The sequence below is a fragment of the Rattus norvegicus genome, chromosome 10 (assembly GCF_021556685.1).
Source record: "Rattus norvegicus strain SHRSP/BbbUtx chromosome 10, alternate assembly SHRSP_T2T, whole genome shotgun sequence".
Classification (NCBI taxonomy): Eukaryota; Metazoa; Chordata; class Mammalia; order Rodentia; family Muridae; genus Rattus; species Rattus norvegicus.
Window position 1 is genome coordinate 109,112,103 of NC_141543.1, and position 25,115 is coordinate 109,137,217.

A 25,115-nucleotide genomic window follows, 5' to 3' on the forward strand; every position below is an offset into this window, starting at 1 on the left:
ATGTATACATACATACACATACATATATTCACACATACATTCATGTACATATATACATGTATACATATATACACATACATATATTCACACGCATATATATACACACATATACACATACATATATACACATACATGAATGAAAATGAAATACACATATTTTTAAAAGCTCTGCAGCCCAGCCCTCCCCACCCTTTCCTTCCAGTACTGAGCATTGAACTCAGAGACTCACATACACTGGGCCAGAGCGCTCTGCCACAAGCGAAGTCCCCTGCTCGCTCTCTCATGCTTTGATTCAGAGATTACACGCACCCTGCCAAGCAGAGCTTCAAAGGCAGCTAATTCACCCCTGCGGGTGTAAAGAGATTTTCTGTCTCCTGTCCCAAGGTGATGCATGGGGACTTGTCTGCAGAGTAGGCAGCCATGAAGCCAGCCAGCCAGTGCTGGGTGACACCAGAGAGGGAGGGGGAGGTGAAACAGAGCAGCCAGGGTTGGAGGATGGCCTGGTCCCAGAACAGCAGGCTGGGTATGAGTGTGCAGCAGAAGGCTAAATTGGGAGGAAGGGAGGGTGGGAAGGTGGGAGGGAGGGAGGGAGGAACCTCAGAGCCAGCCAGAAGGGCCAGGCCAGCGCCTGTCTAGCATCCCAGCCAGGGACAGCTGAGAAGGTCTCACCGGTTTCCATCACAGAGGCTGGCAAAGGCACCAGGTGGCTCCAGAGAGAGATGGGTGAGGCAAAACAAGGGTGCATGGGTTCAGGGGACTGCAGTTGGGACTTGGCCTAAATAAATAGATAAACGAATAAATGAATAAGAAATTTAAACATTTTAAACATTCTGCTTTTGGGTTTCCTCCTCCGCTCACTAGCCTGCTTTCCTTGTTCGGAGTGTTTCCTCGTCCTCTGCTTTTAAAAATCTGTGTTTGCATGTATGTGCACTGTGTGAGGGCCTGGTGCCCAAAGAGGTCAGAAGAAGGCGTTAGTTAGATCCCCTGGACCTGGAGTAATGGAAGGCTGTGAGTCACTATGTAGGTTCTAGGAGCTAAGCTTAGGTCGGCTGCAAGAGCAGCCAGTGCCCTTAACCACTGAGCCATCTCTCCAGAAACTGCTTTTCCCTTTCTCAATAGCTATGTCTAACTTAGAAGACCCAGCTTTTTCCTCTAACTCTTAGTTCCTGGTGGCTGCTAGGATTGTTGCCTGCCCTATGTTTTCTCTTAAGTGCTAATAAAGCAGTTCTCGGGCTTAGAATAAAAATGAAAGACACCCCCACCCCCTCGACCGGTGGCTGTGAGGCTGTGGTGAGACGCTGGCGGGTGAAGGAGATAAGAGAAGGATTGGGTAAACATGGGCGCTGGATGGAAGGCTTTGTGAGGGATGGACCAAAGCAAGGCTCTGGGCAGATGCCAGGACAGGAGGACCAGAACAGTACAGGTCACTGTCCACCCAACCCAGGTCCTCATGTCTACCAGGGCCTCCCGTCTTGACTGTGGGACAAATTAGATAGGACCTCACGATCTGCCCTCGGCTCCTGTCTCTTGTCCTACAGAGATGCAGGCCATGGCTCCAGAGATCCTGGCACCATGGACGGAGACAGTATATGCATTTTTAACTTATGGTTTGGGGGTCATCCTTAGAGGCCTCCTGTCCCCGGTAAAGGGAGCCTGGAGGGTCTGGCTTGGATTTGAAGTCCTCTCTCAGCCCAGGCATCCCTGACATCTAGGAAGGGACGACTCATAAGAAGCTTGTTCCCTTGAGCAAGTGCTGGGGGATTCAAGGTGTCCTCCCGGCACCCTAAGAGCACCAAAGCAGTCCAGGGAGGGAGAACAGCTGGGAGTTGATAGGGCAAGGCTCTGGGAAACATGGAACCTTTCCAGAAGCAGAGAAGGCTGAGGAATTAGCATTGGGAACACCAAGGTCATCTAAGGAGACGTCTTGCGGCGGGAGGGGCATTTCATCATCCAGGTGGCCAAATCCCAATGGAGGAGACTGACTGTGCACCTCGCTTGCATCGAGTGTTCGCATTTCCAGAGTACATTCCCTTCCACTTCCTTCACTACAGCCTTGCAAAAGCGGCAGGGAGGGAGGGAGGGAGAGAGAGAAGGAAAGAAGGAGGGAGGGAAGGGCAGAGGTTTGGAGAAAGGGAGGGAGGCTGGGAGAAGGAAGGCAGGGAAGGCAGGGAGGGTGGGTGGGGAAGGGGATGAGAGGAGGGAGGAAAGGAGAGGGGGAACAGAGGGAAGGATGGACAGAGGGAGGGAGGGAGGGGGAGGCACATACCCACCTATCTTCATATACACAGAGCTCAGATCACTGAATGCATTGTGAAATGATTACAAGAGGAAGCCAAGGCTTGGAGGCACTGGATTAGCAGCCCTGCAGGCCAGAGGAAGAAGAGGTTCACAAGGGTGTCCGTACCATCTCAGTCACGGCTTCTCTTAGATAACTCCCCTCTAGATGTCTCCTTGAAATGATGGTCAACTGGGGCAGCACAGACGACGACGGCTTCTATCAGATTCGTGCTCTAGCTGACAGTAGAGCAAAGTTGAAGTGGGAATCAAGGGTTAGTTAGGCTGAGGGGCTGGTGAAATGATTGAGCCATTAAGAGCGCTTGTTCTTGAAGAGGACCCAGGTTCCGTTCCCAGCACCTACACAGGAGCTGGCAATCACATGTAACTCAGCTCCTAGGGGCCTGGCACCTTCTTCGGGTTTCCAAAGGCACTAGGCATATACACAGGCTGTGTGGTCATACGTGTAAAGAAAACACTAATACACATGAAATAAAGTGAAATGAAGTAAAATAAATCTCAATTTTTTTCCCACCATGCTTAAGGGCCTGGGGGGAGGTAGCTAGGTCAGTAGCGTGCTTGCCTACCATGTGCAAGGTCCCGAAGTACCTCATAAACCAGGTGTGCTGACACACATCTGTAATCACAACACTAGGGAGGTGCAGAGAGGAGGACGAGAAGTTACACAGCAGCTTAGAGACCAGGCTAGCTACAGGAAATACTGTCTAAACTAACAAAGACTCCAGCTAAGGAGGATCCCAGACACCAGGATCAGAAGTTTCAACCTTTCCCAGGACTAGTGGGGACTGAAAGCCTCCCTCCAAGACCACTGCGTGCCCACATCTTACCTCCCAGAGCCTGTGAATAGGGTTGGCTTGGAAGCAGTCTGCGGGTGCAGTCTCTCTGCAGAGCAGAAGATGAGAGGAGTTGGTGAACCCTAAACTTCATCTCAAGGGTCCTTGAGAGACACAGGCAGACAGACTTGTGAACACAGAGGTAGAAACTGGAGGGATACAGTCACCAGCCAAGGAACACAGCAACCACCACAGCAGGATGAAACAAGGAAGGGTCCTCTCCTGGACATCCCCCAAGGAACACCTGCCTGCCAGGTTTCAGACTTTGGCAGACACCAGAGCTGCGCTGCACCATCAATATAGCAGCAGAACACAGATGCTGGGATGTGGGGATGCAGGGGTGCAGGGGTGCAGGGGTGCAGGATGTAGGGCTTCAGGGATGCCGAGGTGCAGGATGCAGGGATTCAGGGATAGGCTACATGACGCTGCTGGGCAGGCCTTGATGCATCAGCCCTTCTCCTCCATTCAAGCTCACCTTCATGGACCAAGGATCCAGCCTTGGTCTTGCTGAAGTCACACAGTGAGCGTGAAGGACCAGAGCCCAGGTGTCCTTACCCCAACCAGGCTCTCCTTCCACACACTGTGGAGGATCAGAGACTGTGTCCGACTCTGTGCACTCCAGTCCCTCCCTGCCTTCTACTCCTTTTGTAGACTCTACTCCTGAGTCTACCGATATTTTGACCTGATTTTCACCAGTCAGGGAAAGACCCAGGAGAAACCTCTGAGTTGGTTCAAACAGAATCTGTCTTAAGGAGATAACTCAGGCTGCGAGGTGCGTGCACTGTGAGCGGAAGGACCTGAGTTGATCCACAGTCCCATCCACATGAAAAGCTTGTGCATGGGGGAGTGTAGAAACTCAGCACTGGAGAGATCAAAGACGGGGAGGGTCCCAGGGGCTCTCTGACCAGCCAGACTAGCCAACTCAGGGAGCTCCAGACCAATGAGAGCCTGTGTCAAGGAGGTGGATGGGCTTCCCTGAAGAGGGCATCCGAGATTGCTCTCCGGCCCACATATGTATGAGCACACACATTCCTGTGCATACACAGACACACAGACACACAGATGCACAGACACACTCTTGCATGTGCACACACACACACACGATGTGTGATAAAAACTCTACTTTAAAATAAGTGGGGAGAGTTGAAGAGAAGGTCTCCGACTTAGGAACGCGGCCACATTTTCCGCCCATTGCTCTCCTGAGGTCACGATGCAGGATGTGTGACATGGACACCAGCTCTGAGGTCACCACCAAGGGCCTGAGGGAGAAGAAGGAAGCAGTGCCTGCTGGGAATGCTAAGGGGGAATGGAGTGCAGGAGGCAGACAGTGATGTGGAAGGGGGGAGGAAGGTGGTGGTGAGGACAAGGCTGGAAACTGAGGCCACCAGAGGGAGGGGGCTAAAGATGACGTTGAAGCCAGAGACAGGTGAGCAGGCAGCCACAAGCAAAGCTAAACTCAAGGCCACTGTGACCTGACCACCCTCCACTTTGCATCTCAGCATCTAAACTCAATGACCTCCTTCATATGGAGAAGCCAATTACCCCACCCACAGCCCACAATGCTACCACCCAAGGTGACTCACACTACCACCCAGGGAACGGAAAAGACCCTGTTTTTATTCTTTAAAGTAGGTTAAAAGGAAATTTTCTTTGTATTTGTATTTATATTTTGTGTTTTTGTAAATCCTGCTAGAAGTCGGCCTTTTTTGCTTTTGTTTGGTTTGTTTTGAAACATTGTTTCTCTCTGTAGCCCTGGCAATCCTGGAACTTGCTCTGTAGATCAGGCTGGCCTCGAACTCACAGAGATCCACCTGCCTCTGCCTCCCAAGTGCCTCCCATACCCGGCTAAGGTCAGTTATTAATGACGACAGCAACTTCTACCCCAGCCTCAGAGCATTCTCTGTCCTAGTTCTTACCTTTCTTGTAGCATGACCAAGCTCGTTTCAATCTCAAAAGAGAGATTAAAAAAAAAAAGCATGTTAAAAACAGCTACAAAAAAAAATCTTATTTTGAGCTTTCCAGTAACTTTTTTGCATATCTAGCCGGACTGTAAGTGGTTGGTTTGTGTGCGATCGTCTAAAAACCAAAAATAACATTTTTCTCTTTTTTTCTTCGTCTATGAAACGGCAGGGGTTTTCTTCTGTTTGAAGGCTGTTTGGAGTGTGAAACAACGTCCAACAACAAACTGGAATTTTATTTTGTTGAGTTGTTTTTTTGAAAGAAAGAGAGAGAGAGAGAGAGGAGAGAGAAAGAGGGAGGGAGGGAGGGAGGAAGGAAGGAAAAAAGAAAGGGGATCTGGGTAGGGATCTAAGACCGTCATCTCTTTCAGGATGACTCATCTTTGGAGATGAGGACCAAACCCTTTGGGGATTATTTTTTGTAGTGGTTTCTTCCTAGGGATGCCATAAAGAAAAATAAACAATAAAATAAAGTAAGTAATATATCAAGCAGGCAGGATGTCAGGGTCTCATCCAGATCCCAGTGGAGGAGGACGGTGATGGTGACCACCATGAAGGTAACAGTGACGGTCTTTATGGTGATGCTGGTGAAAGTAAACTGCTTAAGTCCGTGATGATGCCAATAACAATGATAACTGAAGAGCGTGGTGATAATGGCGGTAGTGGTGGTGGTGATGGTGGAGGTGGTGATAGTGATGATGAAGATGGTGGTGGTGATGGTGGTGGTGGTGGTGGAAGAGGTGGTGATGCTGATAATGGTGGTGATGGTGGAGGTGGTGATGGTGATGATGAAGATGGTGGTGGTGATGGTGGAGGTGGTGATGGTGATGATGGTGATGGTGGTGATGGTGGTGGTGGTGGAGGAGGTGGTGATGCTGATAATGGTGGTGATGGTGGAGGTGGTGATAATATCTGTGGTGATGGCTGTGGTGGAGGAGGAGGTGGTGATGCTGATAATGGTGGTGATGGTGGAGGTGGTGATGGTGATGATAAAGATGGTGGTGGTGATGGTGGTGGTGATGGTGGTGGTGGTGATGATATCTGTGGTAATGGCTGTGGTTGAGATGATGTTGGGGGTGATGGTGATGGTGATGTTGATCATGGTGGTTGCGGCACCATATTGAAGAAGCTTGATTTCACTAGGTAGGACTCAGGAAGAATGGGACTTGTTTGGAGCATTGGAGATCCCCCAGGTAAGAGCCCACATTCTGACCTGGCCAGATGAAGCAGAATTAGTGATCACATCAGGACAACACTTACAGTGTCCTCTGTTGGCCACAAGGTCCCCCAAGTCACCTCTCTCCCTGGAGCATGGCCAGCCACCCATCGGCCCTTTCTCTTTCTTCTTCCTGTCTAGCCAGCTCACCCTTGGGATCAGATACAAATAATTTGCCTCTGTTCTGGTGATTGTGCATCTGTCCCCTCTAATTCTCTGTCCTGCAGCAAATTCCCAAGTGTTGCTAAAAAGACAACCATGTGACACACTCGGCTCCTGACACCAGCAAAAGAAAGGGCACACGGTACTGCCTTTCTGCTACTTTGAGTCAAGTTAGAGTGCACTGGATGAGCGGAGAGCGAACTTGCACCCAGCTGCAGAAGGAAAGGTGTTTGGATCCAGGTAACACATAAGAGGCCACTCACATCACTGCACAGACTTTATGCCCTCTGGGCATCTCAGGGAAGGTAGATGTCAGCCGTGTTGTGAGTCTTTAATAACCCACCTCTGCCCACTCACTGGAGCATCAAGGCCAGATGTTCACCAGTTGCCCTGGCTCTCTTCAGCTTGGCACCAGCAGATGCTGGACACTACAGGACAGATCCAGGCTCTGTGAGAGTGAACAAGCATAGGCCACAAGGCAGCATCTCCTGACAGTGAAGAGATGAGCTTCAGCTTCCTGAGCATCCAAACAGCATCACCAACCACCTCAGCGGGCAGATGTACCCCATCATCAGCCAATCAGCAGTGTAGAAGCAGCCCAGTTGGTAGAACTGTTTGGAAAGGATTAGGAGGTGTGGCCTTGTTGGAGAGGATGTGTCACTGGGGATGAGCTTTGAGGCTACTTTTTTTTTTTAAGATTTATTTACTCATTTTATGTATGTGAATACAGGGTCACTATCTTTTGACATGCCACAAGAGTACATCGGATCCCATTACAGATGGTTGCGAGCCACCACGTGGTTGCTGGGATTTGAACCCAGGACCTCTAGAAGAGTAGTCCATTCTCTAAACCACTGAGCCATCTCTGCAGCCCGAGCTTTGAGGTTTCGGAGAGCCATTGCTAGTTGGCTCTCTCTCACCTGGCTGTTGTTTGAGCGTGTAAGCTCTCAGCTGCTGCCCCAGCACCATGCCTGCGTGCCACCATGCTCCCCACTGTGGTGGCCATGGACTCACCCCTCTGAAGCCGTACACCCCTAATAAACTCTTGCCTCAGTCATGGTATCTCTCCTAGAAAGTCACTAGGATATTTACTTCATCCCAGAACCCTGCTGGTCTCCTCTCACCCTCCATCTACTGAAGGGATAACACAGGTGAGGAAGGAGGAGACTAGAGCTAGAGCTGTGTCCCATATAAGATGAGGAGGGGGGGTTGGGGATTTAGCTCAGTGGTAGAGCGCTTGCCTAGGAAGCGCAAGGCCCTGGGTTCGGTCCCCAGCTCCGAAAAAGAAAAAAAAAAAAAGAAGATGAGGAGGGGCCTCCAGAGGTTCCATGGGAAATTCGCTTCAGCTGCAGCCAAGGCTGGATAGCCATAAACACCATAAACACCTTCTCACAAACTGTCTGCTCCCTAGACTCACAGCCTCCCTATGCATTGCCCTGCCCAGCTTCCATGAGCATACAGGGCAGGTGGGAGGTGGGGGGGGGGGTGAGGGAGAGTGAGGGGGTGGAGAAAGGCTGAGTACCAAGTGAGACCCAATCACAATAGCAGTGAAATCTCCAGGCTCAGCATGGTCCACCAGGCATTGTTCATCCATTCTGTGTCTAAGTGACTGTCTCAGTCAGGGTTTCTAATCCTGCACAAAATATCATGACCAAGAAGCAAGTTGGGGAGGAAGGGGTTTATTCAGCTCACACTTCCACACTGCTGTTCATCACCAAAGGAAGTCAGGACTGGAACTCAAGCAGGTCAGGAAGCAGGAGCTGATGCAGAGGCCATGGAGGGGTGTTACTTACTGGCTTGCTTCCCCTGGCTTGATCAGCCTGCTCTCTTATAGAACCCAGGACAGCACCGCCCACAATGTGTCCTCCCTCCTTGATCACTAGTTGAGAAAATGCCTTACAGCTGGGTCTCATAGAGGCATTTCCTTTCTCTGTGATAACTCCAGCTTGTTTCAAGTTGGCACACAGAACCAGCCAGTAAGTGACACACTTGGTGTCATGCTGGATAAGAAAACATGGTCCTGGGGGTCAAGGAGAAGACAAAAGACCACAAAGAGTCACCTCGCCCCCGACTTGAGCAATGGCAGAAAGTAACAAGACGATGATGTCACCACACTCTCTGAAGGCGTGACTGCAGTGTGGCGTCCTCTGGTCTACAAAAACATAGACCCAACCAATGACAAAGATCAAAGACGGCAGAAGAGACAGGTTGACAGCATGATCCTCCGTGGCCATGGCCACGCCAGAGTCTCAGCAGGTCAGCTCCCTCGAGTCCTGGAGGTTGTGAAATCCTGATTGGTGGATCAAGACCTGCCCAGAAGCAATAGTGTGGGAACAGATGACCCCACCTATAGCTGGGCTCAGGATAAGTCTGTATGAAGAAACATGACACCTGCAGGGAGCTTGATGTGCCCCATGGCTGTCCTGCAGGCTGAGAGGTCACACACAGAGCAGAGAGGGTCTTCTCAGCTGAGATGCCATACCACCCAGCCTGCCCCCTGCCTAAATTAGGATGAGGCTAGCTCAGCTCCTGGCCCCAGTATGGCCACCAGATGCACCTGCTGACCAGGAAAGCAGCTCTAGAAGGTAGTGGGCCAGCCGACCCACAAAGAACAACACCGCTGACTGAAGCTACAAGGGACTGCATGTGAGAGACTATTTATCCACGCTCCCTACCCTCTGCCTGCGTCACTGGAGGGCAGAAACGACCCGATTTGAATTTGTCTTTTCATGCCCAAGACAGGACAGCCAGCGGTTGATCAAAGGCAGCACAAACATATGGTGCGTGCACACGTCTCTCGCAGCCAGGCACCCGCTGAATGCATGGAGGCGCGTGAATCTCAAGCCTCTCTCCCTGAAGACACCCTGATTGGAATTTTCACAGCGCCACTGTGGAATAACCGTCTATAATCTCGGACGGACACGTGCGGTGATATCCGGCTGTCCAGAAAGCCATGTACAGGACGACCGGGATACGCCAGCCCCTTGTCAACCTCCGGCAGCACAAGGTGAAAGCAAAGAATTCCCAGTGCGTTCCTGGGAATGAATGTGCACATGTCACAAGAGACTTCCTGGGAGTGACAGTACAGAGGTCTTATAGGGCAATGGAGACTAGGCCACCCTTGCTTCACCAACGGTGCACAGAACGCACGGGACCTCACACCATCTGTGAGGAATACTTCTTCCCACACCTCAGAGGACATGCCTGCTGGGGCCCTCATGAGCTCGGGTGTGTGATCAGAGTCTGGCGCTGCAGCTGGGCCAGTCAGTCCACGAAAGCCCCTCCTGACCTGTCAGTCAACACACGCACTGTCCAGTCCTAGGTCCAAGCAGTTCTCTGCTGATTGAGAGGGAGAGGTGGCAGGTTGTGGGAACAGCGGGAATGCCCAAGAGCCAGGCCAGCAGCTATGGACATGATTTCTGAGGCTCAGTGAGGCGGGAAGAGGGCAACAAGAAGGAGGCCCGAGCTGGGGAAGTTGCAGAGAGAGCTGAACTGGGCGGCACCCCCATTTCCTCCTGGCAGGACCCCAGGGCCTGAAGCGCCCAAGGGCAGCCTGAGCTGGCCATCTCCTGACTCCCAACCAATGGTTTCCAGGAAAGGCTCAGTTGTCATGGCAACATCCCTCCAATTACTCCACTTTTGCAGAAATCACTCACCAGCCAAGTTGGCTGGAACTCACCCCTTCAAAAAGAACAAGTCCTCCACTTGGCCTCACTGTGGCCAAGCGTGTGAAGCAAGAAGTGGAGAGGCGGGTAGGAGCACTCAGGCCACAAGAGAGATGGTCACAAAGCCAGGGGCTGTACCCGAGGGACAGTGGCCAGCCTTCATAAACCAGAGATGGACAGAGAGCTAGGTCCCCCCCAAGGTGCAGAAGGATAGACTCGTGAGGAAAGCAGCTCTACACTAAATAGCTTTGCTGCAGACTGGGCTGGCCACTGAGAATGCAGAGGGGCCTGCAAAGTCTTCCTAGAGGCTGCGGAGCCCAGAAAGAAGGGGCTGGCAGTTGGTTGTTTTCTGGAGGTAACAAAAGGGAAGACAAGTGGAGAATGGGTAACCCAGAGGCTGGGTTGTGATAGACACATAGGAGGTTGCCAAGCCAACCAAAGAGGGCGGGTGCTACGGGTAGAGACAAGGTGAGTGACAGTGGACGGTAGAAGATCAGTTGATTGAGTCCGGCCAACAGCCAGAGCAGGCTGGGAGAGAGGTCAAACAGGCTGGCTTTGGGTTGGGTGCCGCGGGAGGAACTCAGGCTGCCACAGGGCGAAGGAAGGGAGTCCGAGGGCCGGATGGAAGCCAGAAGGCCGGAGAGGAGACTGGGTCCCTGCAGCAGAGGGGGAAGAACCCGAACCTGCAAAGGATAGATGTAGAATGGGCTGTGAGGGCAAGGCCATAACTAAGAAGAGAGCCAAAGCTCTCTGCCCAGCTCTGAGCTTCAGGGAGGACGGGAGTGGAGAAGGCCAGGTTGGGCGGCTCTGAAGAGGGGAACCCATTTTGCACTGTGGAGGTACTTCTGAAGCCTGACACCAAGATTCCCAGTCCCAGTGCTTCTGAATGTTAGTTAATCATGCGTCTTAATCATGTGTCTGAACCTCTCTGAGATGCTCTCGTCTACAATAGCATCCTTCCTCCTCACTGGCCCCTTTTGGGGACCTGGGCTCTTGGTATGAAAGGCATAAGCCTCAGGATGAGTTAAGATGAGTTTTAAGTACCACATCCGGGGCGGGCCTCCAGCTGCCAAGCCAGCTTATGGTGCTGCTTGGCTCTATAAGGTGTGCTCTGTGGGGGTTGGGGATTTAGCTCAGCGGTAGAGCACTTGCCTAGCAAGCGCAAGGCCCTGGGTTCGGTCCCCAGCTCCGAAAAAAAGAAAAAAGAGAAAGAGAAAAAAAAGAAAAAGAGAGAAAAAAAAAAGGTGTGCTCCCTGGGTTCGGTCCCCAGCTCCGGAAAAAAAAGAACCAAAAAAAAAAAAAAAAAAAAAAAAAGGTGTGCTCTGTGCAGGAGTCTCTCCATTAGCCAGGTCACTGAGACTACAGGGCAGATTCCAGAAGACCCTCCCGTCCCTCCATAGCATAGCCCACAGCTTTGCTCGACAGAGCTCAGCAAAGACAGAAGTCAGCACTTGTGGGCCCTCACAGCGCTTACAGCTGGCCTGGGTTCGGTTCCCAACACTCACATAACTCATGACTGTCTGTAACTCTAGTTCAGGGGTTCTAACACCTCCTTCTGGCCTCTGTGGGAACCAGGCACACATGTACATACATCCAGGAGAATACACACATGAAATAATAAATTTTTTTTAAGATAGGCAACCCCTGCCCGCCAAGGTGCTGATTTTTTTTTTTTTTAAGATTTATTTATTTTGCGGGGTTGGGGATTTAGCTCAGTGGTAGAGCGCTTGCCTAGGAAGCACAAGGCCCTGGGTTCGGTCCCCAGCTCCGAAAAAAAGAACCAAAAAAAAAAAAGATTTATTTATTTTATATGAGTACACTGTCGCTGTCTTCAGCCACACCAGAAGAGGGTATCGGATCCCATTACAGATGGTTGTGAGCCACCATGTGGTTGCTGGGAATTGAACTCAGGACCTCTGGAAGAGCAGTCAGCGCTCTTAACCTCTGAGCCATCTCTCCAGCCCTAAAAAATCTTTTAAAAATGTGTGGTTTTTCATGAGTAAGCATTACGGCTCAGATCCAGCAGCCTCTACTGGAATCCCACCTCTCCCAGCCCCCACTGAGCGAGGGCACATCCTCCGGAAAGCAGCAAGGTCAGTGAAGGGGTGAGGAGGCCAAAAGAGAGAGCATCTAGGACACAGGAGTGGAGAAGGTCAGCTTCCATTACAAATGGTTTTCTCCCATAGGAAGTGGTGGACGCTGGGCCTGGTCAGGAAATTCGCCCACCTCCAAACCTGGAACAAATTGTGCCCTCCACCTTTCACTAAGTCTCTGCTGCTGCGGGACACGCAGGCGCGAGTGACGTCATGACTTCCGAGCCCAAGCAGAAGCTTCCTAGGCCAGGAAGAAAGAAAACGGACTCTGACCTTTACTGGGTCATTTCCAAATCACCGCCCAGCAGGGGCCTGAACAGCCCGTGTTCTCCATGTTCCGCCTGTGTACCATGAGCACTAGATTTTGTAGATCCCCACATGTCAAAGTCACAAAAACCTCAAAATCTGGAGGTGACTGACTGGGAAGGCAAGAACTGACGCCCAGACTGATGGAGACAGACGCACACGGTATGGCCTGACCCAAGTCCTGCTCTTCAGTCTTCTTCAGTCACCATCCAGGCCCGGTCTACAAACCCTGACATCCATCCGCCTCAGCTTCTAATGAGGAGTGGCCACGCCCACGCCAAGCAATAGGAGAGAGGAAAAACATCAGACCCCCTCCGGGCTGATCACGTTCAGGAGGGCAGGGAGGGTCGGGGTGGGGGTGAGGGCGCTAGCGGAGACATTACAAACAGCCCAAGGGGAAGGCCCTAAACAGCCCCAAGCCCTGAAGATTGTTTGTTTGTTTCTTTGTTTAGTTCCCAGCCTTGCGGAGCCGTCTAACCTCCCAGGGACTTGATTAAAAGGTTGCTGCTGTGCCCGTGGCTGGCCCACTGTGCCGCGTGTGGCACCACCTTCCCGGGAAGGACTCTTCCTCTTCAGAACAATGGGCAGGTGGTAATTAGTGAGATGCTAATAGAGGTTTGGGCGGGGTGAGAGTTCACCTGGGCTCTCCGGAGGCTTTTGCATCACACTTAATGACACCCCCCCTTCCTCTGTCTTCTGCAATTTTTTTGAACTGTAATTATTTTAATTGAGATCTTCCCCTAATAAAAACAAAGAGCACAGCCTGGAGCCCTGTCTTCTGGGGCCTGCAGAAGCTGCCGTAGCCTCCTTGCTGGCTTTGGAGACCCAAAGCCTCTGAAAGTTTCCACCTCTGTCTCAAGCTCCCTGTTAGGAGTGTGTGTGTGCATGTATGTGTGAGTATGGTGTGCATGTGTGTGCATGTGTGTAGGTTGTGCATGTGTGTGGGTATGTGTGTATGTGAGTGTGGTGTGTGCATGAATTTTTGTGAGTGTGGTATGCATGTGTATGAATGTGAGTGGTGTACATGTGTGTGTGAGTGTGGTGTGCATGTGTGTGACTGTGTGTATGGTGTGCATGTGTGTGGGTATGTGAGTGTGCTATGTATGTGTGTGAGTGTACATACGTACATGAGTGCATGTGTGGTGAGCATATGTGTGAGTGTGGTGTGTATGGGTTTGTGTCGTCATGTCCCTGAGCCACAGTGGACAAATGGGAAATGTGATATGTCCCATGTGTCCTGGATTACCACTTCTGTCCTCCATCTCGAACTGGGGTGAGAGTTGGGGGGGTGCACGACCCTGGCTGAATGTCTTTGGGCCTTTGTTTTCTGTCCTTTAAGAGACCAGGTTTGCCCTTCATCTCAGTGGGACACTGAACTCTCTCCTAGGTCCTCTCATGACTCTGTCACAGTAGTGATCAGGTAGGAGAACAGATCCCAAGACTTCATTTAAACCAAGGGCCTTGTTCTAGAACTTCTGCTGTTCAAGAATCCACAAATCTGTTCACAGAAATGAGAAACGCAAAGAGCAAGCGTACAGTGGGCCAGACTTCAGACTGAGCTGCAGGGTTGCGGGGAAGTGGGACTGTGGGGCAGCAGAGTAAGGGTGGAGCCCGCTTGGTGTGGTGCCCTGGTCTGAGTGTCCTCTGGGATGTACCCTCCTCCCAGGCAGGAGCCCTGGCTTGGCCCACGAACTCTGACTCCCAACCTTCAGTGCCTGGATTCTTTTTTTTTTTTTTTTTTTTTGGTTCTTTTTTTTCCGGAGCTGGGGACCGAACCCAGGGCCTTGCGCTTCCTAGGTAAGTGCTCTACCACTGAGCTAAATCCCCAGCCCCCAGTGCCTGGATTCTTAACTGCAGACTTCCTATTGCTGGCATGAATCTGTTGCCAGCAAGGCCTCAGGGAGGGCTCTGCACACACACACACACACACACACACACACACAGGCACTCATAAATATACACACAAACACACATGTGCACACACTGCACACACTCAGACATGGGCACACACACTCACACACACTTATGCACACATACACACTTATGCACACTCACACATACATGTGTACACACCCAGGCACACACACACAGGAACACACATGTGCACACACTGAACACATACACACTCAGACATACAGGCATACTCTCACACACACTTATGCACACTCACACATATGCGTGCACACACACAGGCATACACATAACTATACACAAGGACACACATGTGCACACACTGAATACACACTCAGACATACAGGCACATTCTCACACACACTTATGCACACACACATGCACTATGTGTGCACACACAAACACACATATGCACACACTGTACACACTCAGACATACAGGCACACACACTGTCACACACACTTATGCACACATACACACGTATGCATACTCACACATACGTGTGCACACACCCAGGCACACATACATAAATATACACAGGAACACACATGTGCACACACTGAACACACACTCAGACATACAGGCACATTCTCTCACACACACTTATGCACACACACATGCACACATACACATATGTGTACACACACAAACACACATGTGCACACACTGTACACACTCAAATATATAGGCACACTCTCTCTTTCTCTCTCTCTCTCTCTCACACACACACATACACACACTCACACACACCAAGCTGATCTTGCCCTTGTTTGTGGAAGCTTTTTTCCCCCAGAGTCTCAGGTAGCACAGGGTGATGAAGAGCCCGCTCTGCTCAAGTCCTACTCTCTGGCAGACGAAAGACGATCAGAGACTGAGTTTGGTGACATACACCTATAATCCCAGTTCTCAGGAAGTTGAGGCTAGCCTGGGCTACACAGCAAGATTCTGAGCAAAAAAAAAGTTAGAAAGCATGGTCTCTAAGAGCCATGTTTCACAGTAGTTAGTGTGGGATGGCCCAGAGAGCCACAGAAGAAAGTAATGAGCACAATTAAATAGTCAGGAACCCATTATACCTGAGGCTACCCCCAAAACCAGAACCCAGTGACGTCACTCACTCAAGATAACCAGACACAACCCTAGAACCCCACTGGACAGTGTCTAAGCAGAGACCACGAGCAATGCTCAGCTCTGCACGTCTGGAGAAACACCACCTTGATTTGCCTTGCAGCTAGAGAGTCTTCCCCAGGATCCTGACCTGCAATCTGTTGGAGACTGGGCCTGACTGTTGGCCTTCTGTTCAAGTTCCACCCCCACAGTTACCTGGCAACAGCCAGGTATGCCTGACCTCCGGCTAAGACGAGTTGCACAGGTGAGCAGCCTTGGAGAGATGGGTTTAGGACCTTAGTTAGGAATTTAGAGTGTCAGCATAACAAGCTGGAACTTCTGTTACAGTAACTACGGTATCCACCTTTTACTGACTGTCTAAGAGGAGCGTTAGCAAAAAGTCAGCTTTAGATGACCCCAGGGCATCAGCCACCTGGATTCAGTTCCCAGGAGTACTTGGCACATGGGCCCTAATGAGCTAGGTTTGCTGAGAAAGACTCAACTGTCTCAAGCACAGCCTGCCAGTCTCCGGTCTCAAGACCACAGCTCATCATGGCCCAGATCCACGAGGGACAGAATCTTCCACACACTGAGCCCCACACTCTGGGCCACACGGGGCCATCTGGACAGCCAGGCATCTTGTGAGCAAGCCTCAGGGCCTGGAGCCAGGTACCCTACCCAGGCCCCTCCTTCCAGAACCAGCCCTGTCCACCCTCCTCAGCCACAACCCTCCCACTTCAGGACTATGGAGCAGCTGGAGGAGGAAACTCCACCCTGAGTTTCCATTGTTTTTACAAAAAAGCCAAAAGGGAAGGATTGAAATGGGAACAGTGGCCTCTGGAGACTCGTGACTTCTTCATGAAACCCTTATGATTCGATTGGCCAGGAGGACTCCTGGGGTGGGGTCCTGGCCATCTGCCCTCAGCTCCTCCTCAGTCTCCTGCTCTGTAGGCTCAGGAGCAGGACTGGATGGGACATCTGAGTATCAAAAGGAGAAAGAAACCCCAGACTTCAGAGGTAGGGCCATGCCCAGAAACCCCGACCCAGGATTCCTGGCCTGTAGCTCCCATGACATATAGCTGAGGTTCTGATTAGAAAAGCTGCCCTGTCACTTCCATGGTCACAGGGGTCCTGTTGGACGCCCTCCTTGTGGAAATCCAGACCGTCAAGCTGGCTAGCTGGGAACTCCATGAATTCCCTGAGCTGTGAGTGGTCAGTGTCTTTCTCGGCTTCCTATGAGTCACCACTAGGCTGGGTAGGAAGCAGTTCTGGGAGGGGGTCGTTCCTCCACCCTCCCCAGATGGCCCAGGGGAGCTGGCCTCTGAGCCCTGTGAACTTGGGGAATGTACTGCTCCCTCCCTAGCCCAGCCCAGCCCAGCACCTCCCGGTTCTCTGCCTGCCTGGGCTCAGCCTGTGGAGCCTTTCAGCTTCTGTCTCTGCTACTGGGGAGGTCAAGTGACTGGGTAGTGTTGTCTCAAAGTGGGGTCTTCCTGCCAACACCTCATCTGGAGAATGTCAAAGAGGAAAGACAAAGCCATTAGGCATCCTCTGGGAGGTACGGGTGGGCAGTCCCAATGGCAGCCCCTGGACTCTTGCTCATTGTAGCATCTATTAAACTTCAAACTGGGGGTTCTACCCCACCTTGGATCGTTCAGTTCCCAGATAAAAGACACATTTTATATTTATCACAGGCCTTTAATGCGCTAGTGCTGGGCAGATATCTATCCTGGAAGCTATTATTCTTACCTCCCTATCAATAAACTGGGTTATAACCACCTGAGCGGCTCTTGACTCCAATTGGCCAGCCCTCATGGCCATGTTTTCATAACTCGCCAGCCCCATAGTGACTTCTCCTCTCTACACCTTCTTCTCCTCTTCCCCTCATGGTCTCTCCTCAGACCCCAAGCCTGGGAACCACCTATATCTCTCCTGCCCAGTAGTACGCTGTAGGAGTCTTTATTCACCAATCAGAGATGACTTGGGGGTCAAAGTTACGTAGGTCACTTGGGTCAATGTGTGGACTCTCTCATCCCTAGGGATGACAAGGCCATGTGGGCCAGTATTTAGCCTTGCAGTACACAGCAGAAGACTCAAAGAAACCTCAACACCTGCTTTTCATTTTTTCCACAGTATCCTGGCCGAATTCCCACCGCATGTTAGGGTTTAGCTGCAGAAGAACACCTCGGCAGATGCAGGCCAAGCAAAGCTGCAAAGATCACACCACATAACCGCATTCACTCAAGAGATTTATTGGGGGCATAGAAGGCAGCCTCTGAGAGTGAGACCCAGAGAAAGGAACAGAGACAGAGAGCAAGAGGTAGACAGACAGACAAGAGAGCGACCATAATGGAAGAGAACTTTTAAAAGAGTAGAGTGTACACACTTAGGGAGACCATGCCCCAGGATCCATGTTCCTTCCCAGGCCTGCACCTTTAGGCCAGGATCAAGCTACACCTCCCCAAAGCTCTCTCAGGAACAGAGTTGAGAAGTTCGTGGTACCTGACTCCTCCATATGCTATGCCAAACTAAATCATGCAATATGACAACTTCTTGCCAGCCCTAAGGAGTTATTAAAAGTCAGATCTTGACTTTGTTCTTGGAATTTAGGTTCAGAGACTCCTGGTAGTGGCAGGGGGGCAGAGGGGTGGAGCAGGGTGCTGGGAAAGGTGTTCTGAAGGCTGCTTCCTGAAGAGGTTCTGCCTCTCCATCCACTCACAGCAGCTATCTCTCTCTTTCTCTTCTCTCGGTTTCTCTCTCTGATTCCCACTCTTCAAGTTCCTCTCTGAGCTCTAAAGGGAGCCTCCCCTTGCTGTGAGCGCCCCCATTTGTTTAGCTCACGACTATTGTACTGCTTCTGTCTAACGCTCCCCTCCCACCTCGAGCATCATGCCTGGGAGGTCCTCCCATTCTAGCATCACGAAGGGAATTGTGTCAGCTTCCGTTCCAGATCCGCCTCTGCTGCTCATAGTTTAATTCTGTTTGACCATAGCCAAAGCAGGCAAAGCCACAACCATCGCTTGAGGTACAACCCAGAGGTCTTCCTCCTGGAGGCAACTCCCACTTTTCCAGGGACATTTTGGACATTTGGACAGGTTTCCCATACAATGGTAATGTTGTTTGCACTCGAGCTATGACATCACCTCTGGATTCCCTTACCAATCTGAGACCAATGGAAATGCTGTGCAAATAAACCCTTGTGTTATATGTTGGGGTGTTATCTGTATTTTGCTCTCTCTCTCTCTCTTTCTCTGTGTGTGTGTATGTCTGTGTGTGTGTGTGCGTGCGTGCTTGCATGTGCACACGCATGCACGCACACTTCTTCCAAAAACCTTCCTTCGATTGTAGCTTATCTTTGGCTACTTTGTGGGTTCTTCTTCCTTTCATCCTTTCAACCACTACCTAACACAAGATGAGAAAAAAACGAAAACAAGGATAGTGAAGAGAGCAGAGAGATCCTGAATAGAGTCAGGGGTCAGAAATGGGGGTGGTGTAATCATCAAACTACTTCCTGTTGATTAGGAGCATTAAGTTCCTTGGGGCAAGTTTGATCTTCACTGTCAGGATACCTATTTTTTCTTGTTGTTCCAACAACCTACCACCAACCTAACACTTATCTGGGGGCTCCAGCACTTATATACTCTCTGAAAAGCCCCCAGAATTCCAAACATCACACAATCACAGAAACCATCCGCCGCTGGCAAAATCATGTCCCTACTAGAGCATGAGGCAAATCATAGTCAACTGCTATGGAAGATCTGAAGCAGCCCCCCATCTCCTACCTGAGATTAAAACAAGAATATTTCTGTGGGGTTGTTTTGTTTTGTTGTTGTTGTTGTTGTTGTTTTGTTGTTGTTTGGAAACCCAAATTCTGGGGCTGGAAAGATGGCTCAGCAGTTAAGAGTACTGACTGCTCTTCCAGAGGTCCTGAGTTCAAATCCCAGCAACCACATGGTGACTCACAACCATCTGTAATGGGGTCTGATGCCCTCTTCTGGTGTGTCTGAAGAAGATGACAGTTTACTTATACATAATAAATAAATAAATCTTTTAAAAATAAAGAACTGGGGGTTGGGGATTTAGCTGAGCGGTAGAGCGCTTGCCTAGCAAGCCCAAGGCCCTCGGTTCAGTCCCCAGCTCCAAAAAAAAAAAAAAATAAATAAATAAAAATAAAGAACTGATATTGGTGTTATCCCTTATCCACTTGTCCATAGGTGCTGCTCTTGCCTTTGATGGGCTAATAACTTTCTTACATTTGGTATTCCCGTTTTTCAAATGCCAAGGTCTCTAGCAACACTTTCCTTTTGTCAGGGTCTGATATGGCTTTGTTCCTAGCTGAGACTAATCTTTGTCAAAAAAAAAAAATTGACTATTTCCCAAGCTCCTTTTATTTTTGTCTATTTAAGTGTCTCTTAAAGCCACTAATTGGCCCTGTTCTATAATAGCAGCGTCAGATTGAATCTGTTCTTGTATGTCAGAGAACCACCTTTCACCCAGGAACTGATCTTTGACTCTATTCATTTCCCATGATCTATTTCACTGTTCAGTATTCTCAGCGTCCTCCCTCCACCATGTTCACCATTGCAACTGCAGACCAGCCTCGAGTACAGCTGTTACCAATCTCTTCCAGTCTTGAGGAGTAATTCTACTTTGTGTAGCCCAGTTATTTAGAATTCATTTCACATAAGGGGAGTGCAACCCATATGAAAGCATGGCCTCTTTAAAGAAAAAAAAATGCCTTGGATCTAACATTTCTTTTTATTTTTTTCTTTTTTTTCGGAGCTGGGGACCGAACCCAGGGTCTTGTGCTTGCTAGGCAAGCGCTCTACCACTGAGGGATCTAACATTTCTATGGGACACCATCCTACCTCATCATAACCTTCCTCCCCACCATTAGCAAGCGTATGCTGTATGACTACTGGGAAAGCTGATGGTGATCTGATAACCTTGGACAGCTCCTCCTCCCACTTTGGTAACCCTTTGTTTTGAAACACAGCCTGTCCTCCCACCCTTTCAGGCTTTCTCTGATCTGATTGCCCTCTGGCAAGGTTTCCTTCCCTCTTTCTTTCTGAGGGAAACTCCTACTCTCTTGCTCAGTCACTGTGACTGAGCCTTCTTGTTTTCTCTTTTCCAGCATTCCTCACCTCCTAAGCGCTTCCACCTCCACCTGTAATTTTTCCAACTGCTCAGCCATTCTTCAAACCTTTTCAAAACAGAAGATATGAAGAAGAAATAGAAAACACAGAAAATCCCCTCTGGAAGCAAAGTGGGGCATATCACAGAGGTAGCACCCACAATAAATTTTTTTGCTGGTGTTTTGGGAGGAAAAAATCATCCTTCATCCCCTGCAAGTTTTTCTATAGCATTTGAAATGAAATTCCCACTCTGGTTAGCCCCATATCTGGGGTCACTTGTAGCTGGTCTTTGGCCACTTTATGGGTTCTTTTTTCTTCGACCTTTCTCTACCCTTTTTTTCACCCTTTTAACACCCTAACACTAGATTTGAGAGAAAAAAGGATAGAGAGGAAAGGAAAGAGATCCTGAATAAAGTCAGGGGTTCGGGAGGGGGGCAATGCTATCATTAGACTGCTTCCTGATGATTATGGGTGTTCAGTTCCTTGGGGCAAGTTTGAACTCCACTGTCAGAATATCTAATTTCTTCTTGTTGTTTCTCTTTAGTACATGGCCGCTTAACGAGCCACGAACAACAACAACAACCAACGACTAACAATCAACAACCCACCAACAATCCACCACCTCTCTCGGAGCCCTAGCAATTACACACCCTCTGAAAAATCCCCAGAATTCTAAACATCACACAATTGCAGAAACCGTCGGCAGCTGGCAAAATCGTGCCCCTGCTGGAGCACAGGGCAAATCATAAACAGCTGCTGTGGACAATCTGGAGCAGCCTCATGGTCCTGCACCTGGGATTAAAATGAAAACATTCTTATTATATTTGTTTTTTTTTTTAATATTTATTTTATTTATTATATATGAGTACACTGTAGCTGTCTTCAGATACACCAGATCTCTTTATAGATGGTTGTGAGCCACCATGTGGTTGCTGGGAATTGAACTCATGACCTCTGGAAGAGCAGTCGGGTGCTCTTAACCGCTGAGCCATCTCTCCAGCCCTTTTTTTTTTTTTAAATCTTTTTTTTTTCTTTTTTTTTTTCTTTTTTTTTTTTGGAGCTGGGGACCGAACCCAGGGCCTTGCGCATGCTAGGCAAGCACTCTACCACTGAGCCAAATCCCCAACCCCGTCTGATTTCCAAATGTACATAATGACATGTGTGTATATTTTTATTCACACACACACACACCCTAAAAATGTAATAAAAATGTTTTAAAAAGAAAAAAAAAAGAAGAAGGGGGGTGGGGATTTAGCTCAGTGGTAGATTCCTAGCAAGCGAAAGGCCCTGGGTTCGGTCCCCAGCTCCAAAAAAAAAAAAAAAAAAAAAAAAAAAGGCCTTTCCTTCTGGGGTGGGAGCTTATTTCTTACCAGATGGCCACAGTTTAACTTCCTGCATATCCCAGCTGCCCCTACACCCTCAAGATGGGTGGATAAGACCTCTGGAAAGAGCGATGGACCACAAGTGCTACAAGGTTCCTGTATCCGTCTGACCTGTAATCCAGCCTGACTCAGGACATACAGGAGAAGCAGACACCTACACTGCAAGCAATTCAGACAGCTCCAAGTCTAGAAACCCTGGCCCAGACACTGTAGGCAAGTGGGAACCTCAGGCCTGAGCATAAATGTGGCGTCCTGAGGAGTCCTGAGGAGGAAGGGATTCTGTCCTGTGCTCACCCTAGCCCAACTCCAGGACTCTGCAGACACAAGCAGAATATATACGGGAACTCGTGGGAGGGAATCTGCCTGCAGGGGGAACCTACTGCAAGCTCCAGGGGCACAGCTCCTTTTCTAGTGCTCCCTCACCCATCTGGCACATGCTTGGGAGCCTGTAACGGGAAGGGACAATGTCTGGGAGAGATCGGGCCCTCGCTCTCCTGTGTGCTGAGCTCAGCACCTCAGATGGTCGCCAGCCAAAGCTTGGTGGATATCCACTAATTAGTATAGTTAGAGCTGTGGCTTTGGAGTTGCTATGGGATCAGTAGAGGTGATAAAAACCACCTGCTGAGCTCCTGGGGGACTCCACCCCAGCTTCCCAGCTTCTATGCAAGTTCACACCATAGCCAGGGGAAGCAGAAGGAGGGTGGTCTGCGGAAGGGGGAGCAGTCAGCCCCTCCCTGCCTGTGACCTAAGGGATCTATAGCAGTAGCTGGTCTGGAGGGAATCTTAGCCTGAATCCTGGGGGTCAGGAGATAGATGAGAACTAATCTGACATTGGCTCTGGGATCCAGGGGACTGGTACCCCAGAGTATCCCCAGACCTGGGTGAGGACTCTCGAAACGGTTATGGGGCAGGGTGACTCAGGAACAGCTCTGGGATCTCTGGAAAGTTGCTTCATTAGTTCTTCTGTTCACTAATTCATCCATCCATCCATCCATCCATCCATCCATCCATCCATCCACCCACCCATCCATCCATTGACCACCGCTTTCCCTGTTGCCACGACAAATGGCTGACAAGATGCGGCTGAAGAACGGACAGTTTACTGTGATGAGTGCTGTAAGGAAAGAAACGCCCCTTGTGCTGAAGCAGGGACCCTAGCAGGACCATGAGCCATCTAGTCACAGTGCTTCCTCAGTCAGGAGGCACAGTGACAGGGAATGGGAGCAGCCTATAAAGGCTTGGGGCTCTCCCACAGTGACCCACTTCCTCCAGCCTCCACCTCCTGAAGGGCCCACAGTCTTCCAAACCAGCACACAAGCCTGCAAGAGACATTTCACATTTACATAGCATCGCTGCGTATGACATTTAAACTAGAGAGAGCCATTCCCTACCTCACAGGGCTGGGGTGGGGTGTGCAGTACTCTCAGCTTCGAAGCTTGTCTAGATTAGTCATACATCTCAGGCAATCGCTGGGTGATAGACAGCTAGATTTTCTCAGGGCCCTCTCCTTGTTTGTCCTCAGCAGACCCCAGTGCAGCTCCTATCACACACAATTGCCCTGGACTGTGCGGGCAGTTGTCTGCTGTCCTCCTGGATTCCTGAACTCTGCTGAGTCCCCTGAAAGTCATGGAAGCATCAATTCAGAAGCGAGAAGGAGCACTGATGGCCTTTAAAAGTGTGTGTGTGTGTGTGTGTGTGTGTGTGTGTGTGTGTGTGTGTATCTATGTGTGTGTATCTATGTGTGTCTGTCTATGTGTGTCTATGTGTGTCTGTGTGTGCATGTGTCTATGTGTGTCTGTGTGTGTCCATGTGTGTGTCTGTGTGTGTGTCTATGTATCTGTGTGTGCATCTGTGTGTGTCCATGTGTGTGTCTCTGTGTGTGTATATCTATATGTGTATATCTATGTGTGTCTGTGTGTGTGTCCGATGGTATATCTGTGTCTGGGTATGTGTCTGTGTGTGTGTGTATGTGTCTCTGTGTATGTCTATGTGTGTCTATGTGTGTGTGTATCTGTGTGTACGTCTATGTGTGTGTCTATGTGTGTGTGTCTGTGTGTGTGTCTGTGTGTGTGTCTATGTGTGTGTGTCTATGTGTATGTGTGTCTATGTGTGTGTGTCTGTGTGTGTGTCTGTGTGTGTATCTGTGTATCTGTGTGTGTGTCTATGTGTGTGTCTGTGTGTCTATGTCTATGAGTGTGTGTCTGTGTGTGTGTGTGTCTATGTGTGTCTATGTGTGTGTGTCTATGTGTGTGTCTATGTGTGTGTGAGTGTGTTTGTGTGTGTGTGTCTATGTGTGTCTATGTGTGTGTGTCTGTGTGTGTGTCTATGCGTGTGTTTATGTGTGTGTGAGTGTGTGTCTGTGTGTGTGTCTGTGTGTGAGTGTGTGTTTGTATGTGTGTGTATGTGTATCTGTGTGCGTGTGTGTGTGTGTGTAGAGCAGAGGTTGTTGTGGTTGTCTTGCTTTTGATCACTCACTCTCTCCATTTATTCACTTACTCTGTTTGTTTGTTTGTTTGTTTGTTTGTTTGTTTGTTTGTTTGTTTTGCTGGGTCTCTCTTTGGCCTTTGGTCTCTCCCATAGGTTAGGCTGGTTGGCCAGTGAGCTCCAGGAATGACTCTGTCTCCATCCCGCAACACTGGGGATATGGTGCAGGCCACCATGCTGGGCTTTTACAAAAGTTCTGGAACCCAGTTCAGATCCTCATGCTACTGACTGAGCCATCTCTCAGTCCTGACCTTTAACCTTCTGAAGCAGAGGAGCCACAGATGGTGAATCTCAGTTTTGACACTTACATGGTGACTTGGGGTTTGGGGCTGGCAGGTGGGAGAGAGTTGGTCTACAGTGTTGGGACCCTTGGAGGGCAGAGAATAAATGGGCGATGTCCTTCGGACCTTGTTGAGGAACCTGCTAGTCTCTTGGTGACCCTCCTCAGCACCTCCCTCCACCTCTGACTCAGAAAGCATTGTTGTCATCTCTGTGTCTATGGAGGCAGCTCCCATGGCTTCACTGCCTGGTACTGAGGCCGAGCCCAGAGCAAGCACTGCAGAGGAAGACCCAC

At 49.9% G+C, this 25,115-nt stretch overlaps 2 long non-coding RNA genes across 2 annotated transcripts; both read left to right on the forward strand.

Moving 5' to 3' along the window:
- Window positions 1-6,309: 6,309 nt before the first annotated feature.
- Window positions 6,310-7,519, forward strand: LOC148003196 (uncharacterized). The gene is made up of 2 exons (XR_015632315.1): window positions 6,310-6,690; window positions 6,869-7,519. It is a non-coding gene; the product is annotated as an uncharacterized LOC148003196 (long non-coding RNA).
- Window positions 7,520-12,465: 4,946 nt separating this feature from the next.
- On the forward strand, window positions 12,466-17,320 carry LOC102546977 (uncharacterized). Its single transcript, XR_015632306.1, has 4 exons — window positions 12,466-12,690; window positions 12,981-13,116; window positions 15,668-15,808; window positions 16,061-17,320. It is a non-coding gene; the product is annotated as an uncharacterized LOC102546977 (long non-coding RNA).
- The last annotated feature ends 7,795 nt before the right edge of the window (window positions 17,321-25,115 follow it).